The following is a 12,979-nucleotide window of genomic DNA, read 5'->3' on the forward strand; positions in this document are numbered from 1 at the left end:
GACGAGGCGCTCATACCGTGTTGTGAAGTCAGGGTACAGTAGGAACCGAAACTATAGTCGGTTGCAACTTAAGAAGTCCGGAGCGGCTCCGCCTAGACCGCCTAAGCGCGGCAGACGATAGCCTCATGCGACTAAAGAAATAGTCCCGCTCATACACTCGTCAATGTTCACCGAAGGCGGTGTCATTGGCACTGCGGCTCATGACGCCAGTCCGGAGTGCGCGCCCGTTGGTGCATCCGCCTTTCAGGAGAAAATGCCGCGGACTTCTAAAGTTGTGTCCGACTATAGCTTTTAAAAATATACTGTAATTACATTTTCAGGGTGCACTCGCGCTTACCAATACATCTTCTAGGCTCTTGAGGGCTTGGCCTTTCATTTGACTAAAAAAACAAAAAACAAAACAGAAGAAACGACAACTCAATATTTTTCTGTCGGTACCCCTTTGAGGCACAGGGTAGGCCCTATACCTCCCACGTATTTTAAGGCTTCATTAAGACCAATTTTCTCGGAAACTACTATATGTAGAGCGATCGAGTTTGCTTCATATTATTCGTAGGCGTCTCTTCTTGCAAAGAAGCTAGAATTAAAATTGTATTTAAAGTGCTGACATTTCTGGAATTTTTTTAGCAACGCAGATAGTTTTTATTATTTTTTAAGTAAAACTGCAAGAAAAAAGACCATTCCACATACTTTACGTACACCATTCTAGTTCAGTAGCTTCGTATTGATGTTTGGTTTATTCTGGTTAAAAATCAGCCTTCTGTTTTTTCAAGTTCTTTTGATAACGGGGTAATTAAATAAGAAAGTATTGATTTCGAGAGGTTGAGAGTTAGACAAAAAAAATCACAGCATATTCACGGGGTGAATGATGATGAGTGGGGCGAAGCTCCGGAAGGAATCATCGGTAAACCGTGAAACTCTTCCGTGCAATTCGCCCCACAATTAAAAGTGAAACACTTGAGTAAATGTCCATCGCGGGCACGCACATCGGGATTCTGTGTGCGAGCGCGCGCTGCCGCCGCCTTGCGCGCTCGTCCGCTCTGCAGCCTTGTCCATCCGGCGACTCCGAGCGCGCGCCAACAGCGAACGGGTTTTATTACACCGCGCCCCCTAGCGTACGTCGCCGAACGATTGCCTTCCACCAATGACACGTGCCATATGTGACATCATTCCTATTATAACATCTCGCATCTTTCATCATCAACTACAAGTACCGCCATCTAGTTTTATAACATCTCCCACCTTTTCATCAACTGCAAGTACCGCCATCTAGTGAACACTCCAAGAACTAAACTAGAGGTGGCTACCTACTACTACAACTACATACATCGGGGACGACCGACCCACGCCTTAAGGAGCTTCGCCCCTAAAACAAGCATATTTCATGTTTTCTTGAAGATGTACTGAACAAATTAATAGCAACCAGCCATATAGTCGTCAGACGAATCAGCCTTTCGCTTCTTTTCTTCTTTTCTTGGTTTCCTGGCTTGTTTTGTCATATCTTCTGTGTCTTTATTGTCCAAATACGGTCTATGGTGGTTGATCTCACCCAACCATATAGCAGTGTTGCGCCTCGGTGATATGACAAACGGCCTTGAGAAAGTTGACTTGGGCCCATGCAGGCCTTCTTGAAAGCTAGAACGGTTATAAAGGTGGCAGTTATGAGAGTTTTCATTCTAAGGAACACGATCATTGTGTTGTCCATGAGTGCCGCCGCTTCTCCGCATTCTGTGCAGACACAGTTACTCGTAATCTCGGTTTGTAGAAGATCCACATAAATCAAAGCGTGTCCATTGTCACTACAAGTAACATTCTGTCGTTGCGGAGGCGCGGAATGAGGACAAACGCTTACTTGCTGAACGGCTCGCTTAAGTGCTCCCGGTCTCTTTTCTGTTTGTAGCCGAAGCGTGTCGATTTCTAATTATACTGTGCTTTTTAAACAGTCATTTTTTTTAACACACGAATATCTTTTGCCGCCGACACAAAATCAACAAAGGCCCAAATAAACTAGAGATAAATGCACAGAATCCCGTCTCTATGCGGGTCTCACAGACGCAAGGCATGTGGACTGGGTAAATGTCACGCATGTTAAAAAAAAAAAAACTGCACCACGAGCCTTTAAGTAGACGGAATACTTTTTATAAACCTGGTAAACTGAGAGAAACCAGGAGTTTCGATTTTACAAACGTTCATTTGAGGCGGAAAGCTCAGGTTGTGCACGGTCTGAGAAAAGGGGGCTTGGCTGCTCGTCGGTTGGTCTCGAAAACCCGGCCCTTTTGGCTAAATCAAAACGCGCAAAAATGTGTGAGACACTGGATATTGTTAAGGAAGGCCTTATCATTGCAAACAAGCAAAAACCAAATTTCAATTTTTTTTTGACTGTGGGGTTTCGGGCTGCGGCTGGCCCAGAAACCCCTCAGGAACGAGAGCAAGACAGACCAGCAACCATCTTTACTCCACCGAGCCTCGGCCGCAACTGCCAGCGGCTGCTGACCGCGTGACGCGAGCGCACACGTGATCATCGTTCTCTTCTTCTATGAGCACTCGCAGCGGCCGAGAGCTCCCATAAGTTTTACCCTACCCTATGTCCTTAAACGGCAAAACGACATTCCTTTCCTCTGGGAAACAGACAGACAGACGTCAATGCTGGGAGTCCACAAATTATATATTACAGAAGCCACTTTCTCAGACGCGAACAGGAACAGGCGCAGCCATCCCGTGCTTCCCGTGTCGTCTTCTCCTGCTCGGATTCTTGTGGTGTGCTACAGGAACTCTTCTAGTGATAAAGTCGCGAGTATGGAAAAGGTGGCCAGGAGTAGACTGTTGGAGTGATTGCAAGAGCAGGAGTTGTTGAAGCGTCGGTATCTATAGACCTTTCCAGCGGCAACCTCAAACCAGCGAGCGGCAAGCTAATTTTCGCCACCTGGTGATGAGAGTAGCATGCTTCTGGGCAACGCCCCTTTCACTGGGCTGTTGCTGGAGAGAGTTCACCATTCACGTTGTGTAGTGGCTCTTCAATGCGTGCGCTATTTTGGTGTTATTAATTGAACTTCGAAATGTCGTTCAAGAACAGTCTATCAACGGGGCATCATTGCGTTATTCGCGGCTGCAGTTATAACCAAAAGAAGAGGAACGCAGCAAGAAAAGAGCTTTGCGGCACGCACAACGTGTTGCAAGAGGAGTTCGGATGCAACGTGTACTTGCTGCATCGGTTTCCCGCTGACGCCGATTTGAAAAGACAGTGGGTCGCCGCAGTTAATAGAAAAGGTTTTGTACCCTCGACGTCATCACGTGTATCTTCAGCGCATTTTGTGGACGGCAAGCGCAGCGATCTAAACCCCGTGCCGATGCTTCGCCCCGGATACGAGAGAAAGGTAAGCCTTGCTAAAGTACATGACAGTCGAAACGTCTCCTGCTGGATGATGCACAATTACTAATTATAGGTGCTTAAAGGACGACGACGTCTACTGAAACACGACGGTCAACACTCAAAGAAAAATGTGAGACTTCTTAGCAACCGAACCGTTAGTAATGGGCGGTGCTTTTCCAGAGGACAGCCGAGAACGTAGCACCAGGCTCTTCAGTAGGCATTCACCATCTCGGCGCCGGAGAAGCCGACTTTCACAAGGGCGCTTGCCAGGAAAAGGTGGAACTCACTCATTTTTCTTTTCTACGAAAACTGTGCAATTTCTTTTAACGCCATGACTACGAGACTTGACGTTTTCTATTGTACGATTACAGTATGACACCTCCAGCGAAGGGCTGCGCTTGCTCTGTGCTGCCGCATCTGTGAAGGTATGTACACGCGAAGTAGTCCCGAAAGGTCACTTTCGTGCAAGTTGCGAGCGGGCAGCTGCCGAGAATACACGAACGCATGGGCTAGCGAGTAAGTGATCACTTCACAACATCGCACCGCGCTACCTTGTTCACTTCTCATTTGTACTACCGACGTCCAAAGAGACGACGCAGAGGCGGTGATGAAAAAGCTGCCGCTGATTCAACCGTGCTGATGACGAATAACTACTGCATTTACTAGTCTCACCGGCACAGTGCATTCGTCACTGCACTTATGCGAGCACGACGCTGCCCGTGCTTCCGCTGCACAGCGCTTCGATCTATTATTCAGCATCATTGTTAGTAATGTCTGACCTTTAAATTTTGTATGTTGCACTTTCATTGCATAGGCAGAAACTTTATTGGAAATGGGCAAATATATACGAGAATAAACGTGTGTGTGTGTGTGTGTGTGTGTGTAAATATAAATTACCGGAGGAAGCACTTCAAGAAAACTTCATTTATTTTGTGAACATTTCTGTTAGAGCAAGGCCATGGTCATGAAAAATGTCAGGCTCTCACCAAAGCGCTGACGAAATAAAAGTGTTCTTTGACACTGATGTTCTTGAGCAAGACCAACTACAATGCACACACACGCGCACATATTTGAGCTGTGATACCACATCTAAGGCGACAGCTATGCATTGAAAGCATTGTTTTCATATTACTGCAGATGCCTGCAGCAGCTCACGCTGCTTTTTCTGAGGAGCAGGACTCGGCAACTGAGCAGCAAGATTCTCATGGCAGAAGATTCTCAAGATTCTCACGTCATGCACCCCCTCACGTGAAACTACTAGCATTTAAAACACTTGTACGTCCGAAACTTGAGTGCGCATCCCCGATATGGTCCCCCCATCAAGCATATCTCATCAAAGCATTCGAATCAGTCCAAAATCGCGCGGCAAGATTCATTCATTCGTCGTACTCTTATCACACAAGCGTATCACTACTGAAGACGCGATCCGGCTTAGATTCACTGTCATCCCGGCGCCGCATTGATTCACTAATCCTTTTTCACAAGTTCATTACAGCTCGCTTCATCAGACACCGTACATCTTGGCCCCACGTCTTTCCCTTCGTACTGGGCATCACTTACAAATAACCCGTCCACGCAGCCGGACTATTACCTTCTCGGCCTCCTTTTTTTTTGTCGTTCATCGACTGAGTGGAACGGCCTGCCCCGTTCTATCGTTGATATCACCTGCCCATCATCATTTGCTGAAAAGCTTAAGCACTAATTTATTCTTATGTTTATATGTGACTACTAGTTATATGCATATGTTGTTATTTTGTATATTTTATGAATGTATGTAAAATTGTTTATGTATATATTTTTTTGTATTGTTAAGCTGTTTATTCGACGGCACTCGGCGACAATTCGCTATGGCGACAGTCAAGGCCAAAGCACGGGCTCGAAGAGCGAGCGGCGTTTATAAGAGGACGACCCACTAGGAGCCGCTGGAGAACGCAACCGTTAAGCAGTACCAATTGCTTCGCCACAGTATGTATAATTGTGTATATATTATTAGTATGTATATATGTCAATTGTAAACCCACCCCTTATGTAATACCCCCCTTGAGGGGGCCTTTAAGGAAAAAATTCGGCAGATCCCACGTACCGTGGGAGTCGATGTTATGCGAAGCATGTGGTGGGTAGGTGACTGTGGCGTAACTTTTTTACTGAGCGGCACGTTACAAAATGACGCTAAAGATTTGTATAAATTTTATACGCACACATATATATGTTGAAGAGCCGCATATGTGTTATATAACCAGTTGTTTACTGTTGGGTAACGCTGCCACTGGCAACGTGGGTATTACCAACACCAGAAGCGGTAAGCTGATATGTAGTGCTTATACGTGTCCCGAGAACTCACGCACGTTTTACGAACCGGTGTGCATGTGTGCAAGAAGTTCTTGACAGTTCTTGAACAAGGGCGTCATCACCGTGATCAGTGAGCACCAGCAGCTGGTCATGACTTGTTATAGGATCCGGTCGTGATCGTGGTGACGAGGGGTCCATGTGTGGTGAAGTATGTGGTATAGTAGAGCTGTTGGAATTCGTGGATGCCTCGGTCATTTCATCGACAAATTGTCTGTCGACAGAGCCGGCGACATGTCGGAACCTGAAGCCACCCTTCGCGTTGGTGAAATATAGGCCGTCGAGGCTGGTAGGCCTGGATAGTGCTACGTAGACCAACATCAATGGATGGTGTTTGTCGTATTCGTACACTACCTGAGCGTATGTGTCCTACGTAGCCTAGTCTACAAAGCGGCTGTCAATCAATCTGGCATCATCCTCGGTCAGCATGGGGCCATCGCCCAGCCTCGTTAGAAATAAAGAGGCTACTGCGTCGTTCTGGTGGACGAAGTGCACTTTACGGTGCGGTGATGTGGATATCATATGTAACTTTCGTTAATGTATTTCTCCGGGCTCGAGCAATGCTTCAATATAGCTTGCTGAATCATAGAATACAAACGTAATCTTTATTAGACAGCTATAAAAGCGGAGCCAACACTGGAACTATAAACGTCGATCTGATATGACGCCTGTATCGTAGAAGTAGCCATCGTAGGAGTATCATGTAGTGTTCATTCCTTTCTTGTAAAATTAGATAGCCAGCACCACAACCACAATTGACTGTCACCGCTATTACGCCTGCGTAGGCTGTTTTACCAAACCAGTTTATAGACCTGGCGTGGCTCAGTGGTAGAATACCTGATTGCCACGCAGAATGCTTGGGTTCGATTCCTGCTGCGATCTTAATTTTCATTCTTTCCATTCGTTGAGTCAACGCTGCCGATGTTGGTTTTCCTTAACGCTCTAGCATGTAAGTTACCAATGTTCTCGCCGTTCCTAGGTAGATATAAACTGTCAATCACTTGTGGCGCATACCCGACACCGCGGCCCGTGGTAAACGGGTATGTGCCACACGTGACTAGTGGAAAGGGTTTGACGACGTACGCGACGGGATTTTAACGTTATTCATGTCATGACCCGGCAGTCATATTCGTCAAATCCTCTTACCCTCCCATGCAAATTTTGGTCTACACCAAGTTAAGGAGGCGATTATGAGAGCACCCAGACGTAGGCGGCTAGATAGATAGATAGATACGTAGATAGAAACGCTCAAACTGCCAGAGGTTCGCTAAGAAATGCTTCGCATTTAATAAAAGTGAAGTGAAGTGGTGAATGCCAGAAGCAGAATGTAAGTGTAAATGCTGTGGTATATATATTTGCATATAAACCTATGATGCATGTGTGTCACGTCAAAGAGTAACTGTTTCAGGAACAAGAGGAAAATGCAACACTAGCTGCTGCCAACGCCATCATGCGGCTTTGCCATGTTACGTTAACCCCAGATGTACGTATCCGACACCAAATGTGGTGTACTTGTAACTGTGGTACCAAATTTAAAGCGAGAGCAATGCAATCAAAGCATTGTTTTCATGTCACTGCAGGTGCCTGCAGCAGCTCACGCTACTTCTTCTGAGGAGCAGGACACAGGCAGTGACCTACAAGACTTAAATGACACAAGTGGTGAAAGCCGGAAGCAGCATGTAAGTGTAAATGCCGTGGCATGTATATTTGCATATAAACCTATAATGCATGTGTGTCACGTCGAAGAATAACTGTTTCAGGAACAAGAGGAAAATGCAAGACTCTCTGCTGCCAACGCCATCATGCAGCTTTGCCATGTTACGCTAACCCCAGATGTACGTATTCGACACCAAGTGTGGTGTACTCGTAACTGTAGTACCAAATTTAAAGCGAGAGCAATGTAATCAAAGCATTGTTTTCATGTCACTGCAGGTGCCTGCAGCAGCTCACGCTACTTCTTCTGAGGAGCAGGACACAGGCAGTGCCCTGCAAGACTTCAGTGACACAAGTGGCGAACGCCAGAAGCAGCATGTCAGTGTAAATGCTATGGCATGTATATTTGCATGTGTGTCACGTCGATGAATAATTGTTTCAGGAGCAACAGGAAAATGCAACACCGGCTGCTGCCAAAGCCACCATGCAGCATCGTCATGCTACAATGGCCACACCTGTACGTACTAGAGCACTGCACGGGCCCGGGCCCGGCCGGGCCGTCCGAACCGTTTATCGGCGGGCCCGGGCTGGGCTCGGGCGTGAAAGTGCGGGCCCGGGCCGTGCCCGGGCTTGAAGCCGCGGGCCTGAGCCGGGCCCGGGCTTGAAGCCGCGGGCCTGGGCCGGGCCGGACTCGGTAAGTCGGGCCTTCGAGCGCACGCGAACGTTATGCATTGCATGGTCTAAGGTATACTGTGCCAAGCTGAAGTGACACGTGCAAAGAGCTGGCTCTTAGTAAAGCTTAGCAATAAAAATAGAAAAACAGTTGAAGTGCTATTTTTTTCACCAGTATAGATATAGATTGGCACTGTACATTTTCACTAAAGTATCGTCTGCTGGACCAGACTTTGTCAAAGTAACAAGTACATCGTGGTGGGTTTCCTTATAAACACGCCAGATCACGTATATATATATATATATATATATATATATATATATATATATATATATATATATATATATATATATATATATATATATATATATATATATATATATATATAGGCAGGCATGGTGGTGGAGTGGCCGTAGCGTTGCAAGTAGTCAAGTAGATCCTCCGTGAGAAGTCACAACGTTGTTTATTTCAACGTTTGAACCAGTCTGGCCTTCATCAGGAATATATATATATATATATATATATATATATATATATATATATATATATATATATATATATATATATATATATATATTAACAGCACTAACAATGGGCCAGATCACGGTAGTTCCCATGGAAAGAATAAAGATTTCGGTCTTTTATTCTAGGTTGACACATACGGTACATTTCATTTATATTCCTTGGTATTACGTGCCAAAACCACGATATGATTACGAGGCACGTCGTAGTGGCACCGGATCAATTTCGACCACATCGAGTTCTCTAACGTGCACCTAAAGATAAGTATATAGACGGGTGTTCTTGCATTTCGCCCCCATCAAATTGCGGCCGCCGTGGCCGCGGGAATCGCACCCGCGTCCTAGGACTTAACAGCGAAACAGATTAACCGCTGAGCTACCACCGCAGGCAAAGCAACATTTCGTGCATGTACACACCGGATTTTCCGTCCAATCGCCCGCTACAAAGCGCACGGCATCATTAATAATCATCGTCAACAACTAATATCCTCTAGCGGGCCCGGGTTACCCGGGTCGGGTCTGGTCATGAACAAGCGCGCCCTGGATTAGTTTAGTAATGAACGCCCGGGCCCGGGCCGGGCCCGGGCTTGGAACGACGGGCCCGGGCCGGGCTCGGGCTGGGTACGGTCAAGTACGCCCGGGCCCGGGCTTGGAATCACGGGCCGGGGCCGGGCTCGGGCTGGGTTCGGTCGTGTACGCCCGGGCCCGGGCCGGGCCCGCGCCTGGAACCACGGGTGCGGGCTGGGCTCGGGCTTCATAAAGCGGGCCCGGGCCGTAAAATCCGGCCCGTGCAGTGCTCTAGTACGTACTTGGCTCTCTGTTAAATGCGCAACTGTGAGAGCCACACAAGAAAAGTACTTTTTTTTGTGTTTCCACAGATGCCTGAGGAGCCGCTAGCTGATTCTAGGGAGAAGCAGAACTGGCAGGACACAAGTGATAAACACCGGGTAAGTTTAAATGCTTTGGGGCTGGTATTCTTACGTAGAAACTTTTTAGCACTCTGCGAAATCCACAGCAGCGTTTTCATAGAATGGTAGACATGCTGCTGACCACAGTGCACAAAGGCTCTGCATGTAAGCAACAAGGGTCACAAAGCAACTTGAAAACACACGATTATTGTTTAATGTGCCATTATTTGTGCATATTGTATGAATGCCAAAATTCAAATGCAAAGCTGAGCTATTTACCCTTGCAAAAAGTACGCTAGGCCCACTGTAATAAATAGGATGTAGCCCTAAAATGTACAATAAATGAGGACACATGACTTCAATTCAAGTGAATGTCTTTATTGGGCAGGGGCTCATTCCAGTTTCCAACTTTTCTCCCACAATTCATCCAAGCCTACACCCCACATTTTTATTTACAACAGCCTCTGCGGGCTCATCAGTCTGATATATTTTTATTACACCATAATTGTTTCAAAGTAGTCACTGCTTGCACTGGTAAGAGTAAGACATTGAGAAACAAAACAATTTACATAAACCCTGACGCTATTGCTTCACACAATGCACATTTCAGGTTTTCGCTTTGGTCATTCTGTCAAGCAATACAGCCACTCGGGCACACTGTACAGGACGTGTTGCCTATGGTTCATACACTGATTGTGCGAGATTTCATTGCGGTGCCTCCATGTGACTATCCACAGAGCTTAATCTTGCCCTCCTATGTTCTTTTCAAATAAAGTTGACTTTGTACAGCTGTGTGTGCTGGTAAAGGGAAGACACAAGCAATTCAGAGTGGTTCAGCTGTGGTTGCCATTCAGTAAGGACACTTTTTATGAAGTATGCGACTCAGACGAAACATTTCTATTAAGAACGTCCTGTGAAGAAGTTTGCGGCGGGAAGGATAGCACCCCCTCCCCCCCGCCCCCCCCAAACGCATGCCTCCGATAATTAAACAATGAGGTGGTACATAAACGCTAGTGCGTTGAGATATGTGTGAATAGACTTCAATATAAGCGAAAGCCGATATAAGGCTGATAGTAACACTGAGGATGAGTAGATAAGACCATAGGTCGGCATTAAAAGGTGAAACTCACACAAGAATTATATGTTGCGCTTAGGGCTCACTTGGGCGCGGACTTGCCAATATTTTCCTGAACAGGACTGACTCGGACTCAGACTCACTAAAATTTTCCTCAAACGGACTCACTCGGACTCAAACGTACCAAAATATTACTCACCCGGACTCGCTCAGACTCACAGCTTGATCTGAGTCTCAGTGAGTCTGTGTGAATCGACTCACGAGTGAGTTTGCCGACCTATGGCTTGCGCAGATATACATGCCCACGCATGTGTCATCAAGCATGTGTTTGGAGCATGCAGGTTGGAGATTGCATGGTAGAAATACCTGCACTATTGCAAATATATGTGTGTTTAGAATTTGTTACGTAGTTTAGCCTTACCATATACTCAACATAAAGAACCTGCAGGGTTTTGAAGCTTATGTTCTTTTACCTGCATGTGCAAACACTTGACCAGTGGACACAGTGGGAGGCCACTCCCTATGATGACCACACATATGCCCAGTATGTGCCAATTGGATTCAAGGGAAAATCATTTGCTGAGTCTAACTGGAGACGACATTTTATTTTATGCTGGTGTATCCCAGATAGTGTTTCAGATGCTTGTGAAAGTTGTGTCTGCTCTGGCAAAGAAGCCAAGCACCCTAACACGTGCCGACCAGTTACTAATGTGTCTAAAGGCTTCACCTTGGGCTGCTGCATGGACACCATGCACGAATTTTTAAGGTAGTCGTGTCGAGTGTCAGCAACAACGTTGCATACATGCTGAGTTTGCTCAGAAAAATCATGAAGAATGTTGTAATATGGCTGCCCAAATCGTGCATACAGAACAGCATGCTGCAGTCATTCGTGGAAAACAAGCATGATGACACAGCATGCATCCTTGATTGCACAGAAGTGTTTCTGCAGCGTCCAAAAAGCTGATGGCAAGAGCACAAACGGGCAGCAGCTACAAAGCCCACAACACCGTAAAATTTTTTGTAGCAATTGTCCCGAATGGGTTCATCATGTTCGTGTCCAAAGCTTACGGAGGTCGTGCCTCAGACAAATTCATCACAAATTATAGTGGCATCAGTGACTAGCTCGGACATGGTGATGTTGTGATGGCGGACCGAGGCTTCGCACTCACAGATGAAATGCAAATTCAAGGTGTACGATTGAACACACCAGCATTCACTAAAGATATGTGGCTCTTATTCATTATTGTTCTGTGCTGTTGATTAAAGCTAATGTGCTCTGCTGTTTGCAATCAAAGGGTTGACTAAGAACATAACGCTTTAATTCATTACACTTCTGTCATTGGTGCGGCCTACTAAATGGTAGCACAACAAACAAGTGTAATGTTTTATTTGCTTCAGTCTGCGGAAACCTTTTACCAAGACCTTTCCTCAGAAAAAAACCTGTTACACTAAGCACACGTTGATTATTAGTTCAAAAGCATTTTATTCTGAACATGCTGCATACCATGAGTGCCAACTGACTGCTACTTTACCATTTCAGGAAAAACTCAGCTAACCAACAAGGAAGTAACAAGTACAAGACGAATTGCGTCTGTACGCATACATGTTGAGCGCGCAATTAACCGCTTAAAGACATACAGAATATTCAAGCCATCGCTGCCCATACGATAGAAGAAAACCATCAGTACGATGGTATTCGTATGTGCAGGACTTTGCAACTTCAAGTCGGGCCTCATCGAAAAGCCAAGCGTCTAATAAAATATATTTACACCATCCTATGCCTCAACGTACTAATTATTTAAACTTTAGTGTGGTGAAAATGGCGAGTGATATAAATGAACCCTAAGCAAATGCACTGAAACCTCCTAGGCTGCATCATCTGAAAAATTTCCAGTTTTCTACACCTTTGTTCAAGTACACCAGTGCAGAATTGAAAAGATACACAAAGATTCATTTATTTGCACAGTTCAAATCCCACAAATTCTTAGGTACTGTATGGGTACATCTACTTTGCCATCATTAGGCATGTCTGTCATGTGGGGAAGCATTTCGGTAAAATAGAATTTCTTTAATCGTGGCATATTTTTGGAAATAAGTCACGGTTAAAAGGCACCTGAATGAGAACGTCTTTGTCTGCACTCCATACATAAAAAAAGCAAAGTGCTTTTTTTGTGCAAAGCAGCTGAACTTGCACCTGACTATAATAGCCATTTGGCCCATTTTCTACAAGGACCAATGTCCCGTCCTGCCTCTTCCTGACGTCGTACTTGCCATGCTCAATGAGCTCTGTGATATCGCTTACAAATGGGCATTTAATCTCTAATATGGCGTTCTCACTGTCGATCATGCCTTCTGGACTAGCCGAAAGCCACGGCGCGTCTTCGCAGACAAAACTGCCTACTTTTATGACTGAAAAACCAGTTTTCTTGGAAA

The 12,979-nt window shown here is 45.7% G+C and overlaps 1 pseudogene; it reads left to right on the top strand.

The window, feature by feature from the left end:
• Window positions 1-3,347: 3,347 nt before the first annotated feature.
• Window positions 3,348-11,806, top strand: LOC125758526 (uncharacterized; annotated as a pseudogene).
• Window positions 11,807-12,979: the final 1,173 nt, after the last annotated feature.

Source organism: Rhipicephalus sanguineus, chromosome 5 (assembly GCF_013339695.2).
Source record: "Rhipicephalus sanguineus isolate Rsan-2018 chromosome 5, BIME_Rsan_1.4, whole genome shotgun sequence".
Classification (NCBI taxonomy): Eukaryota; Metazoa; Arthropoda; class Arachnida; order Ixodida; family Ixodidae; genus Rhipicephalus; species Rhipicephalus sanguineus.